The sequence below is a fragment of the Panthera onca genome, chromosome D4 (assembly GCF_046562875.1).
Source record: "Panthera onca isolate mPanOnc1 chromosome D4, mPanOnc1 haplotype 2, whole genome shotgun sequence".
Lineage (NCBI taxonomy): Eukaryota > Metazoa > Chordata > Mammalia > Carnivora > Felidae > Panthera > Panthera onca.
In genome coordinates, this window is record NC_138351.1 from 92,958,044 (window position 1) to 92,971,926 (window position 13,883).

The 13,883-nt window shown below is 57.9% G+C and overlaps 1 long non-coding RNA gene across 1 annotated transcript; it reads right to left on the reverse strand.

Annotated features, from left to right (window-relative positions):
- Window positions 1-6,499: 6,499 nt before the first annotated feature.
- Window positions 6,500-9,099, reverse strand: LOC132662771 (uncharacterized). The gene is made up of 3 exons (XR_013551618.2): window positions 7,934-9,099; window positions 7,253-7,502; window positions 6,500-6,941 (listed from the first exon to the last, which is right to left on the reverse strand). It is a non-coding gene; the product is annotated as an uncharacterized LOC132662771 (long non-coding RNA).
- Between the last annotated feature and the right edge of the window lie 4,784 nt (window positions 9,100-13,883).

Consider the following 13,883-nt stretch of genomic DNA (forward strand, 5'->3'; position numbering starts at 1 on the left):
AGGAGAGAAACACCAGGTCCAGACCCTTGGTGTCATCTGTGACTTCTTGCTGGCCACCAACTCTCCCAGTGGTGAGGTGGCTACCGGAGGGCACTAAATGTTCAAAACATTTCAAGGCATATGTTAGTCTTGGCTGCCTAAGGCAATGGTTGAACCGAGCAGAACGACTGGAAGAAAGGCTGAGTGGTGAGGAGCTTTAGGGAATAAGGACCTAGAACCCCTGGCCCATTATTCCTGAGCCTCTAGGATGCTTGCGTGCAAGGGCTGGGTGCATGTTCAGGAAAGACCTGAGAAGGGCCCCGGCTCTCCCCTCTGGTGACTGTCAGACTCTGCAATTAGGAAGTAAAGGTCAAGGCAGAGTTGTAAACAGCCTGGGTGGTGTGGAAGGTGTATCCTGATCTTTGCAGACCATCTCCTCCCCATCTGTAAAGACTGGAGGTTGTTTTCTTCTTTTGTGGGGGGGCGGTGGTTCCGGGTGTTTAAGGAAATGTCTGCCCAATGAGCACTACATTCACGGAACAGACACTTCAGTGACCACACACGACAAGGAATACAGATTTTACAAAATTAGTTCAGAAAAGTCACTACAGTAGCAACTACTGAGAGCTGTGCCAGTAAACCCTGGAGGGGAAGACTGATATTTGAGTTGTACATTATACTGTTCAAAATGTCAATTTTCAAAAAAAACATTTAAAAATTTTTTAATGTTTATTTGAGAGACAGAGAGACAGAGACAGAGCGCAAGTAGGGAGAGGCAGAGAGAGAGGGAGACACAGAATCCGAAGCAGGCTCCAGGCTCCAGGCTCCAGCTGTCAGCACAGAGCCCGACATGGGGCCCGAATCCACAAACCATGAGATCATGACCTGAGCTGAAGTCAGACGCTTAACCGACTGAGCCACCCAGGTGCCTCCCCCAAAACACTTTTTTAAAAAAGTTTATTTATTTATTTTGAGAGAGAGAAAGAATGAATGGGGGGGGCAGAGAGAGAGGGGGACAGAGGATCCTACGTGGGCTCTGTGCTGACGGCAGAGAGCCTGATGCGGGGCCAAAACTCACAAATCATGAGATCATGACCTGAGCTGAAGTCAGAAGCTTAACCAACCGAGCCACCCGGGCACCCCAACTAAAAAACACTTTTGAGGTGTGCAAAGAAACAAGAACATGGACCCCGTAGACCATTGAAAACAAAGCAATTGACAGAAACCGTTCCTGAGGAAGCTCATGCATTAGACTCTCTAGACTTACTTAAAACCAACTATTTCAAATATGCACAAATACCTAAAGGAAACCACGAGAACAATATCCCCCAGGGAGACAATAACAATGGTGAATGCATTAGGAAGTGTCCCCTCCTCTCTTTTTGAGGAATTTGGGGACAAGTCGTATTAATTCTTTGTCAGATGGTTGGTAGAATTAACCAGCAGTGAATCCTGGCACTGAGATTTTCTTTGTTGGGAGGGTTTTGATTCCTGATTCAATCTCTTTTCATAGGTCTATTCAGATTTATTATTTATTCTTGAGTTGCTTTTGGTAGTGTTTTTATTTCTAGGAATTTATCATTGTTGTTTTTTTTTTTAGAGAGAGAGAGAGAGAGAGAGATGGACAAGTGGGGCTCACTGGAACTTGTGTTTTACCTGAAGTGGGGCTTGAGCTCACCTGATGTGGGACTTGAACACACAAATTGTGAGATCATGACCTGAGCCGAAGTCAGTCTTAATGAATGAGCCACCCAGGCGCCCAGAAATTTACCCGTTTTACCTAGGTTGTCTGATGTGCTGGTGTAAAACTCTTTGTGGTATCGTCTTATAATCCTCTTTATTTCTGTAAGGTTGGTAGTGATGTCTCCATGTTCATTCCTGATTTTAACAATTTGAGTCTACTTCCCCCCCCAAACCCGATCAGGCTAGGATGGGGCTACTATTATAAACAGCAAAGAGAAAAACCAGAAAATAACCAGTATTGGTGAGGATGTGGAGAAATCAGAGCCCTCGTGCCCTGTTGGTGGGAAAGTAAAATCTGCCACCGCTCTGGAAAGCAGTGTGGTGTTTCCTCAAACATTAAAAATGGAACCGCCATATGATGCAGCCATTCCACTTCTGGATACACATTCAAAGAATTGAAAGCAGGATTGTGAAGAGTTATTTGCACACCCAAGTTTGCAGCAGCACAATTCCCAGCAGCCAAGAGGCAGGAGCACCCCCAGTGTCCACCTCCACCAGTGGGTGATGGATGAACAAAACGTGGTAGGAACGTGCATTACATCACCCAGCCTTCAGCGGGAAGGAATTGCTGACACCTGCCATGTGGGTGAACCTTGAGGACAGGATGCGAAGTGAACTAAGCAAGTCACGAAAACACAAACGTTGCATGGTTCCACTTCTGTGAAATGAGGTATGTAGAGTGGTCGGCCTCACAGAAGCAGAAGCAGCAGGGTGGTTTTGGGGAGCTGGACAGGAGAGGGAGACCGGGAGTTGTCCACCGGGTAGAGAGTTCCGGTTCTGCCAGATGCAAAAGATCTGGGCATCGGTTGTGCACCACTGAATACGCAACGTGATACTGTGCTTCACGGTAAATATATATTTGGTCTTCGCCCTGTTTCTGGCACAGATTTCCCAAATTTCCCGAGTGATGAAAACCATGACACTGCCTTTTGCTGTGTTCATGGGTGGCTTTTGGACTCTACCTGAGGGGGGAGGCTGGCTGCTGGGGGAGCCAACCCTGCGACTAGGTGGCTGGAACTTTCCATCCCCTCCCCCCACCTCTGGGGAGGGAGAGGGGCCGGAGACGGCGTTCAGTCCCCAGTGACCAGTGATCCAATCAATCGTGCCCGTGTAATGAAGCCTCCCCGAACGCCCATCCGACTGGTGAACACGTGGAGACAGCAGAGAGTGTGACACGCTCGGTTACTGTCACGGGGGCCCGAGTGTGCACGGGCACTGGCTTCGAGGGTCCCAACAGACCAGGTTCGGCCACTCACCGCTGACAAAAGCCAAGGACAGAGAGACACAAGAAAGGGTGGTGACTCAGGAAAGGATCCATTTCGGTGAGGCCGGCGCTGGGAAGACAGGGGGCTGACATCTCAAGGTGCTGCAGACGGTCCTGGTGGTGGTTCTCTCTCTCTTTTTCTTTCTTTTTTTAATTTTTTAAAAATTTTTAATGTTTATTTATTTTTGAGACAGGAGAGACAGAGTATGAGCAGGGGAGGGGCAGAGAGAGGGAGACACGGAATCGGAAGCAGGATCCAGGCTCGGAGCTGTTAGTACAGAGCCTGATGCGGGGCTCGAACTCACAAGCTGCGAGATCATGACAGGTGCCCCCCCCCCCCTTTTGTGAAGTTTTATTTGTTTCCTAGGATTTTACATGAGGGACAATCTAGGACAATGGTCAGTGGGTACTTGAGGTGGACAGTGAAGGTCGGGTCGATCGCTGTCTTGGGGTCAATCCCGCGGGGTCTTGCTGACGTCAGGGACGTCCATCCCTGTTGCTTGAGGGTTAGTTTGGCTGCCCTCAGGGTCTTTGGCTGGAGTTACGAGATGAGCTGGGAGGAAGGACCAGATCGGTCAGGAAGCACAGATGATGGGCAGAGAGCAGGGGGGCTCCGAGCCTCCGCTGCACCTTGCCCTGTGCTCCCCATCCCTTCCGCCCGGCTGGTCCCGAGTGCTGTCCTGTGTGACAAACGGGCGATCTAGGAGGTGACAGGCTTGTCTGAGTTCTCTGAGCCGCTCCAACATTATTCGAACCCGAGGGCAAGGTTGTGGGAACCTCCTCTCTATAACTTAGAGACACGGGTGACCTCTCTGCCCCGCCGCTGAGTGACCCCTGAGTTGGCCGCACAGGGACTCCAGGGGCCACACACAACAAAGGAAACAGACCTCACGCGGTTCAGACAAGGCACAGCCCTGAAAAGCAAACAGTAGCAGCCTCACGGAGCAGCAATGATGAGGCTCGGGGAGCGGGGGCTGCAGAACTGAACGGTGGGCGGGTCGCCAAGCCCCGCCCCCTGCAGGGCCGGGTCCTGGTGGCTCCCAGATGTTCCACCTGCTTCTCCGCGACTCCATAGCCGGCCGGACACAGCCGTTGATGTCACAACGTGGGTCAGAAACACAAACATCTCTGGGCATCCACCACCACCTGAACTATTGTCCATTTTTGTAACTTGAGGTGGGCAGAGAGAATGGGAGCAAGGCCTTGAAGAGGGTGGTTCCCGGCCCAGACTTTGTGTTTGGGGGCAAACGCCATGCAGACGGGCCTTTGCTGGGCCTGAGGAGGGGACAGGTATGGGGACCCCAGCCGCAGGCACTGCTGTCCCGGTGACGCCCCCTCAGGGCGCCCGAGTCCACCTGCCCCTTGGGGAGCACTTGCGACCCTCCGCTCTGTCTGAGGGCTCTGTCCTGCCCCAGAGGCACCTCCTCTCCTGCCAGCCAGGGCCACGTGCCCCAGGGAGCGCGGGTACCCCGACGGCCCTGGGGACAGAGCCAGTCTGGTTAGGACACCGTCCCCCAGCGGACCTGAGCGCCAGGCCGCCACGGTGCTCCCTCCTCTGCTCAGGGACCACCCTCTGTCCAGGCTCCACACGCTGGCACTTGGGGCAGGTCGTCTGGACCTTCTGAACTCGTGTTTCCTTGCTGGCAGCATGGGCAGAGGCCTCCCTCCCAGACTCGCCAGAGGGGACACGGCCAGGAACATTCAGACCCTGCAAAGGAAGATGCCACGTGGGGGACCCCGTTGGGTCGTGCTCACCGATGAGGTCACGGTGCTCAGCACACAGCAGGCACCTGAGATCGCCGGCTGAATTAGGGAAGGAGGGAAGGAAGGAGGGAGGGAGTGAAACCACAGAAACGGGGTCCACACCAGGTCAGGTCAGAGGGTGTCGTAGCTCGGGCCCTGGAAGGGGGCACGGGACACGTCCTTCTGTCCCTCCAGCGCTGACCTTCCTCCACGTGGGACCTGCTGACCTCCTGGATCGTCTCCACCTCCTCCGCAAACAACGCTGAGTGTTCCCAGAAGGGGGACAGCGGGCAGGGGCCAAGGAGGGGCTTCCGGAATCCTGTGCCCTGGGGGACTCTGGGACAGCCTTCCAGGTGGCCCTTTATGTCCTCCAGGCACCAGGCCACGATTCCACCTCATCTCTCACGGAATGTGAGGAAGCCGTGAGGAAGCCTCACCCATCTAGAAGGCCCATTACGTCCCCATGACACAGGTGGGGACACCGAGGTTAATAGCACAGCCTGGGTCACTAGTAAGACGAGCTGGGTCAGGAAGCCCATCTCCCTGACTTTGGATTGTCCTACCCGCAGGCCTGCATCTTGGCGTCCTGGGGCTCGGGGTCCCTCTTCCTGGGGGACCCCACCACCCGCTGAGGGCCCCCCCTGAACTCAGGGGAGCAGAGCTGACCAACCTGCCTGGGGCCCCACATGGGAGCTGGGGAATGGCTGACCGGGGCTCTGTGGGCTCTCCCAGTACTGGGCCAGCTGGTCCCCTGCAGGACGAGGTCTTCTCGCTGGGGATCGGCTGGGACCTCGGCTTCCTCACGTTGTCACCTGGGCTGCCAGTCCCCAGGCCAGAAATCTGCCCGTCTGAAGGAGACCAGCACTGCCTCCATCGGGTTTCACTTGCCCGAGTCCCTCCCCGGGACGCCCCGCATCTCTGACACCTGCTCCCATGGGGGCCGCCTCACTTGGACTGGGACGGGTCTGGCCTCCATCCCGGGGAACGCACTGGCTTTGGAGCATTATTTGGCCCAGAGACCTGTGAACTTTTCTGGCCCTGGGTCATGAGGGATGCTCTCCCCTCTGTGGTGTGACCGTCCAGCCTTCTGCATCTCCCGGTTTCTGTTTGGGCTATGGGAGGACCAGCCGTGTCCTCTCTGGCATCAGGCTGTGGTGTCACAGCACGCACAGGGGTCTCCACCCCAAGACTGTGCCCATTGTCACCGAAGGGGCCTCCATTTCCCCCCCCCAATCTTTAATCCATTGTGATTTTTTTTTTTTTTTTTTACGTTTATTTTTGAGACAGAGACAGAGCATGAACGGGGGAGGGTCAGAGAGAGGGAGACACAGAATCTGAAACAGGCTCCAGGCTCTGAGCTGTCAGCACAGAGCCCGATGCGGGACTCAAACACACGGACCTGAGCCGAAGTCGGCCACTTAACCGACTGAGCCACCCAGGCACCCCAATCCATTGTGATTTCAATATCAAAGGAGAAAAAGTCTATTTCAGATGACCACAAAGTATGAAAATGAATCTGTCCCATATGAAAATTAGGTGCAGACCCAAAGTATCTCTGGCGAGATTCCACTTGAAGGAAACCTCCAGAGTAGGTAACGGAACACGGAGAGAAAGCAGACTGGGGGTTCCCAGGGGCTGGTGGGGGCACGAATGGGGAATGAGGGCTCCGGGTACACGGTGACCCTTGGGGACCGAATTATTCTGCAACAATATTCTGTGGCGTGGTTCACAGAATCGTGAGCATGCCCAGCGCTCAGGAATTGCACAACGTAAAATAAACAAAATTTTTATTGAAGATTACTGTGGATTTTAAACAAACCATGAGCAAATAAAGTAACAGCTAAAAAGTAGAGGAGAGAAAGGATAAGGGAGAAGAGGAAGAGTCATTCTGGTGGGGGGGCGGAGACTGGGATTGGAGCAAGAATTAGAAATACAATAAACACCCTTTGTAGGCCTTCGGGCCCTTGATTTGTGGCCGGCATCCATGCGGGAACAAGGGCGGTGGCAGGAACGGTGTCGGGAGCAGAAGCAGGAACCAGCTGACTCTGTTCAGGTGCCTGCTGTCCCAGCACAGGTCCCAGGTCACCTGCTGGCTCTCCGGCCCCTGCAGGAGTCGCCCCAGACTCCACCCCTGCCTGCAGAGACGCCGAGGACCCCGATGCCGTTGGGCCGGGCTCTGGAGCCACACCGGCTTCTGGTCCTGCCCCGGACTCTTGAGAAGGAAACAGAGTGATGGTTACAGCGGCTCCAAGGCCTCAGGGTGAGAGGAGGGAAGTTCCCCCCGCCCCCCACCCACCCAGCGACGGCCTCTCCAAGGGCCTTTGCAGAGACACAACTCACCCCAGAGCCTCCCCGAGAAGCCGCGGCCAGGAACCCACACCAGAACCTCTGCCCCCCTGCAGGCCGCAGCCCGGGCTCTCAGTCTCTGCTCCTGGCCCCACACCAGCCCCTGGGGGCTCCTCCCTGGTGCCCCAGCACCACCCGGGCCCCGTGAACACACATCTGCCACCCCAGCCTTCTCACCCTCGGGCTCTGGCTCCAGGGGCTCCGGGTCCTGATCCCAGGACCGGTGAACCAGGACCCTGTGGAGGGGCCAGGGAGGTGAAGGAGGCCTTCCCAGGCCAACTCTAGGCCCTGCTTCCAGAGACCTCCGTGCGGCCACTCTCTCTCTGGGTCCAGGGTGGCCCTCCTGGGTGACGGGGCACACGCACAACTCTGTAGGGCGGGTGAATCTGGATTCCGCCAATCGTTTCCCGATTTCATCGGTTGATTTCTGTAAAGACAGTGACCCGCGGACGGCCCGGAGACATCACAGCCCGCCCGGCCATCCTCAGTGTCCTTCCACCCTCTCCACCTATGGCTCCCAGATCGGACACAGACCTGAATGTGCACAGACCTACCCCTGGGACACAGTGACATCCACCAGCAAGGCTCAGGATGAACCTCGAGGACAAGAGGGCCACCCCAGCAGACCCTGTCCCTCCCATTCAGCCTTGACGGGGATGTGAGCCTGACCCGCCCACCAGGCATCTGACCCCTTCATCAGTCTGCCCCTGCTCAGGTGGGCCTTCCACACACGACCCCTCCTTCCACACAGACACACACACACACACACACACACACACACGGGGGGGCTTCGGGCCACACAGGTCAGATCAGAGTGGTGTCGGGCTGGACTGGATGTCTCTGGGTCTCCTGTGTTACCTTTGGGTCCCTGCGAGATAGAGACCTGAGGCGTCCTGTGCAAGACCTGACCCACTGTCTCCAGGGTCGGGAAGCGTCCCGGCCGCGGGCTCCCCTGAGCCGGCAGCCACGGGACACGGGCACACAACAGGAGAACATGTTCGTCAGGCGAAGGTGTCCCAACGAATGAGCCCAGTCGGGCGCTGTCTCCAGAACGTGGGTGCCTGGTGACCCGGGTTCCGAGTTCTGTTGGGCTCTGTTACCAGGGAGGTGAGGTCACTTCCTGGGGCCCCCTTACCCGGCTTCCTGCTCCTACAGAAGCCCCTCCCAGGCTGCAAAGGGCTCCCCTCCACCCCATGCCCTGTCCCTACAGTGACACCAACACAGCCCAGACACGTCCCCGTGAGGCCTGGAGCGGCCGGTGCCACGGCTTTGGGGCCACAGAGCTGGGTTGAGACCTGGGTTTTCCTCCTGACCAGTGCTGGGGCCCTGCACAGACCCCGTGCCTCCTAGGGCCCCCCGGTCTCCCCGTCTGCACAGTGGGGTCCTTGTGGCATCTACTTGTAGGGGCGCCATCAGGGAGACACCTGTAGACACGTCCCGTGCCTGCTATCCCAAGAGGCTCGTGGGCACACGTGGCCGTGGAAGGATGAGGAAGGGGTGGGCCTGGCACGGAACACACTCACGCGGGCCTGGGTCCTCTCCGGGTCCAGGCACAGCCACCCCTCCTGCCTGGGTCCCGGGCCCGGGGGAAGGTGGAGGTGAACTCGTTCAGACCCTGGACCCACCGGACACGCACGCCAGGGGCCCCATTGCATTTGGGCTCTGGTCCCAGCGCCTGGTCTGGGCCTACGTGCTGGGCGGTTCCCACTGTGGCTCCCCGCCTTCCCGGTTCCTTGTCCCACGTGCCTCTGTCACCCCCTCCCCTCCCGGGTAGACGGCCCGTGTGACCGGGTTCTTAGGGCTAGAATATGATGACCGGGTGTCATTTCCTGGCCGATGCATGGAATTTCTGGTTTCCTCTCTCCTGGGTCCATTCTCTGTCTCTGCCTCGGACTCTGTCTGTCTCTGTGTGTCTCGCAACACCAGGACCTGTGGGCTCCAGGGTCCGGGTGACAACCCTCAGAAGCCTCCATTGTGGCCCGAGTCCTTCCTCAAGCCCGGTGCTCAGCTCCCTCACGAGGCCTCCTCGGCCCAGCCAGGGCACTGCCTGGGGAACCACTTCCTAATGAGGAACCGAGGCTCCAACAAGGAGGGTCATGACCTTGGTCCACACACCAGGGTCCGCTGCTTGGCCACGTGCTGCAAACCCAGGTCCTCGGTCCTCCAAGCCCCCATGCTGCCCTCCGCTCAGAAGGACCCTGAGGGAGTAGGAAGCGTTTTCCCAGGAGGGGAGAACAGAGGGCCAGGGATGAAGATACCAAGACACAGACTCATCTATGAGCCTGTGGGACCCTTGGGACACTGTCTACTCAGCCCAGTTTACAGAAGAGGGGACGTGTCTGGGCTGTGTTGGTGTCACTGTAGGGACAGGGCATGGGGTGGAGGGGAGCCCTTTGCAGCCTGGGAGGGGCTCTTGTGGGAGCAGGAAGCCGGGTAAGGGGACCCCAGGAAGTGACCTCACCTCCCTGGTAACAGAGCCTGATTGAACTCAGAGCCCGGGTCACCAGGCACCCACCTTCTGGAGACAGCGCCCGACTGGGCTCATTCGTTGGGACACCTATGCCTGACGAACTTGTTCTCTTGTTGTGTGCCCGTGTCCCTTGGCCACCGGCTCAGGGGAGCCCGCGGCCGCGACGTTTCCCGACCATGGACAGTAGGTCAGGTCGTGCACTAGACGCCTCAGGTCTCTAGCTCGCAGGGACCCAAAGGTAACTCAGGAGACCCAGAGACAGCCGGTCCAGCCCGATACCGCTCTGATCTGACTTGTGGGACCCTAGGTCCCCTCCCGTTTGTGTGTGTGTGTGTGTGTGTGTGTGTGTGTGTGTGTGCGCGTGGAAGGAGGGGTCGTGTGTGGAGGGCCCACCTGAGCAGGTGCAGGCTGATGAAGGGGTCAGATGCCTGGTGGGCGGATCAGGCTCACACCCCGGTCAAGGCTGGACGGCAGGGACATGGTGTGCTGGGGTGGCCCTCTTGTCCCCAAGGTTCATCCAGAGCCCTGCTGGTGGATGTCACTGTGTCCCAGGCGCAGGGCTGTGCACACTCAGGTCTGTGTCCGATCTGGGAGCAGCGGGGAGAGAGGGCAGAAAGACACTGAGTTGGCCAGGCGGGGCTGTGATGTCTCCGGGCCGTCCGCGGGTCACTGTCTTTATAGAAATCAACCGATGAAATCGGGAAACGATTGGCGGAATCCCGATTCACCCGCCCTACAGAGTTGTGCATGTGCCCCGTCGCCCAGGAGGGCCACCCTGGACCCAGGGAGAGAGTGGCCGCACGGAGGTTTTGGGAAGCAGGGCCTGGAGTTGGCCTAGGAAGGCCTCCTTCAGCGCCCTGGCTCTGCTGTAAGGTCCTCGTTCACTGGTCCTGGGACCAGTACTTGGAGTCCCCGGAGTCAGAGCCCGAGGGTGAGAAGGCTGGGGGTGGGGGACGGGATGCTCGGGCCCGGGAAGTGCTGGGCCACCCAGGGAGGAGCCCCTGGGGGCTGGTGTGGGGCCAGGAGCAGAGACTGAGAGCCCTGGCTGCAGACTGCAGGGGGGCAGAGGTCCTGGTGTGGGTTCCTGGCCGCGGCTTTTCGGGGCGGCTCTGGGTTGAGTTGTGTCTCTGCAAAGGCCCCTGGAGAGGCCGGTGCTGGGTGGGGGGGGGACCTTCCCTCCTCTCACCCTGAGGCCTTGGAGCCGCTGCAACCATCACTCTGTTTCCTTCTCAAGAGTCCGCCGCAGGAGCAAAAGCTGGATGGGCTCCAGAGCCCGGCCCAATGGTATCGGGGGTCTCGGCGTATCTGCAGGCAGGCGTGGTATCTGAAGCGACTCGTGCAGGGACCCAGTTGCCAGCAGGTGACCTGGGACCTGTGCGGGGACAGCGGGCACCTGAGCAGAGTCAGCTGGGTCCTGCTTCTGCTGGTTCCACTGTTGCCGCTTCTGCTCCCAACACTGTTCCTGCCATCGCCCTTCTCCCCGCCCCTGCCACTGCCCTTGCTCCCACATGGATGTCGGCCAAAAATCAAGGGATTGAAGACCTATACAGGGTGCTTTTTTTATTTTCTTTTATTTTTTGTTTATGATACTTTATTTCAAATTTATTCTCCAATCCCTGAGCCCGACCTCCCACCAAAATGTCTCTTCCTCTTCTCCCTTATCCTTTTTCTCTTCTACTTTTAGCTGTTATTTTATTTATTCATTAGTTATAATCTATATTAATCTTCAATAAAATTTTTTATATATTTTACGTTGTGCGATTCCTGAGCACTGGGTACGCTCACAACGCTGTGAACCATGCCACAGAATTTTGTTGCAGAATATCTCGGTCCCCAAGGGTCACTGTGTACCCGGAGCCCTCACTCCCCATTCGTCCCCCCGCCAGCCCCTGGGAACCCCCAGTCTGCTTTCTTTCTGTGTTCCGTTACCTACTCTGGAGATTTCCTTCAAGTGGAATCTCGCAAGAGATACCTTTGGGTCTGCACCGACTTTCTAAGATGGGACAGATTCATTTTTGTAGTTTGTGGTTTTTTGAAATAGACTTTTTCTCGTTTGATATTGAAATAACAATGGATTAAAGATAAGGTGGTAAAAAGAGTCCCTCTCACCCACAGCCAGCAAGGGGGAGTGCCGTCCCCATGGCCCTCCTCACCCTAAGAAGACACGTAAGCCATATTCACAAAGGTTTTTAACCACAGCACACACACACACACACACACACACACACACAGAGCGAAGGGTGGGAGCCCTGGAGGACCCACACACGTATGTCTCCGGCACCTCCCGCCGCCCCTGTGCTTTTGTGGGTTTGCTCTGGTTCTCTCGAACCCTCCTCCCGGCTCCCTTGAAGGCGTCAGGTCTCTGCCCGAGTCCCTGAGTCACCCACCCACCTCTCCTACTAGGAAGACGTGCAAATGCACACCCTGCATTTCCTCCCATCTTCCTCTCGCCTCCCAGACTTGGGTCGTCAGATTTGGGAGTCGAGAACACCCCTTGTGTCTTCCCTCACCTGTCCTTCCACCCAGCTCTTCCCAGGCCGGCCCCGAGGCGGTCCTCGGGCTGGATTTGTCTCCTGAGAGGTGGGGGTCAGCGGACAGAGGGCAGACGGTGCCGGTGGGGGCAGGAGAGGGCTGTGGCCCACAGGCCCAGTGCCGGCTTGTCTGCCAGGGCCCCCGGGCTGGGTGAGCCCCGCCGGTTCTCCTCTTTCTTACCGGGAGGCATCCTTGTCCTGAACGGGCACCAGGGAACCTGAGTGAAGAGACCACTTTGCTTTGAGACGAGGGGCGGAGTGGCCCTGGAGGGCTGGGACCTCACAGGACCTTTGACTCCGCCCCCCGGGCCCAACACAGCCCCTGCTCAGGGTAAGACGTACAGGGGCTGAATGCATCCAGAGAGGATCTCAGAGTCCCTACCTGCCTCTGAGCAGCTCACGCTGTGGACATGCAGACTAATAGTAAGAGGTACATGTTGGGTTGGGGGCAGGGGACGCCCAGCTTGACCCCTGAGCGTCCCTTCCCGCTCCAGAGGCTTCCCTGAGCACAGTGGACACAGCCTGCCCCCTGGTGGTCAGCACCGGCATGACAGCCCCAGGCAGGGAAACCAGAAAACAAAACACACACCTTTGTTTGGGTGTAGTCAAGGCAGCAGCCCTCCCTGGCCCTAGAGGGGCACAGGGGCAGGACCTGCGGGCTCCAGGGGCGATGTGAGGACTTCAGAAGCCTCCCTTGTCCCCCGTTCCACCTCTCCCGTCCCGGTGCCCCGTTCACTCCTAAGGCTTCCTCACCCCAGCCAGGGCACTGCCTTTGGAAGCCCTTCCTAATGAGGCCCCGGGGCTCCGACCAGGAGGGTCTTGACCTTGGTCCCCACACCAGGGTCCGCTGCTTGGCCTCGTGCTGCAAACCCAGGTCCTCGGTCCTCCAAGCCCCCAGGCTGCCCTCTGCTCAGAAGGACCCTGAGGGAGTAGGAAGCGTTTTCCCAGGAGGGGAGAACACAGGGCCAGGGATGAAGATCCCAGGACACAGAGTCGTCTATGAGCCTGTGGGACACTTGGGACACTGTCTACACAGCCCAGTTTAGGAGGAGGAAGCTGAGTCCTTCTGTACTGTAGCCCCGTCCACACTTCCTAGCTCCAGGGGCCCAGTGTGGTACACACAGGACCCCAGACCCCGTCTTCCCTAGTTCCTGCCAATCCTCCTGGGCACCTTGGAGACCCCCTGACCTCAGCCTGCACGTGTCCCTCCCTATGCTGTGGGTCCCGGGCTATTGCCAGGAATCCTGATGCCCCTGCCCCATGGCCCCACTGCCTCCAGCCGTTCTCTTCTTTCCCCCGTATTACCCACCCCCTCCCAGTGTGGACTCCCCTCTGATCTCCAGTTGGACAGTCAGAATGTGTGTGTGTGTGTGCACGCGCCTTTCTGGAGATGCCCAGAGGTCACAGCGTCACAGGGACGGGGTGGATAGGGACCCCCGAGCATCTCAGGGGCTCTCATTTCCAGGGGGATCCCCATGGGGGGGGTAGAGGCTGGCCTAGGACTGGAGACCAGCCCTGCTCCTTGGACCCTGCACACCTGACTTGTCCTGGGCCAGTCCTTGCCTCTCCTCAGGGTCCCTCTGTCCCTGGGGGTCAGACGGGGAAGTGCATCAGTGTGGCCAGGGCCCAGGCTCACCCCTGGGGTAGGTGGAGGGGAGGTGCCCCGGGTACCCAGGCCTCCCTCCCCAGGGCCGGCTGGGTCGTGGGGTGGCCCGGTGTGCCCAGGGACCTGCACCCAGCACCTGTAGATGACCCAGACGGTCCGGTGACGTGCATGAATCCAACCGCTCCCCACCTGGCTGGTCCC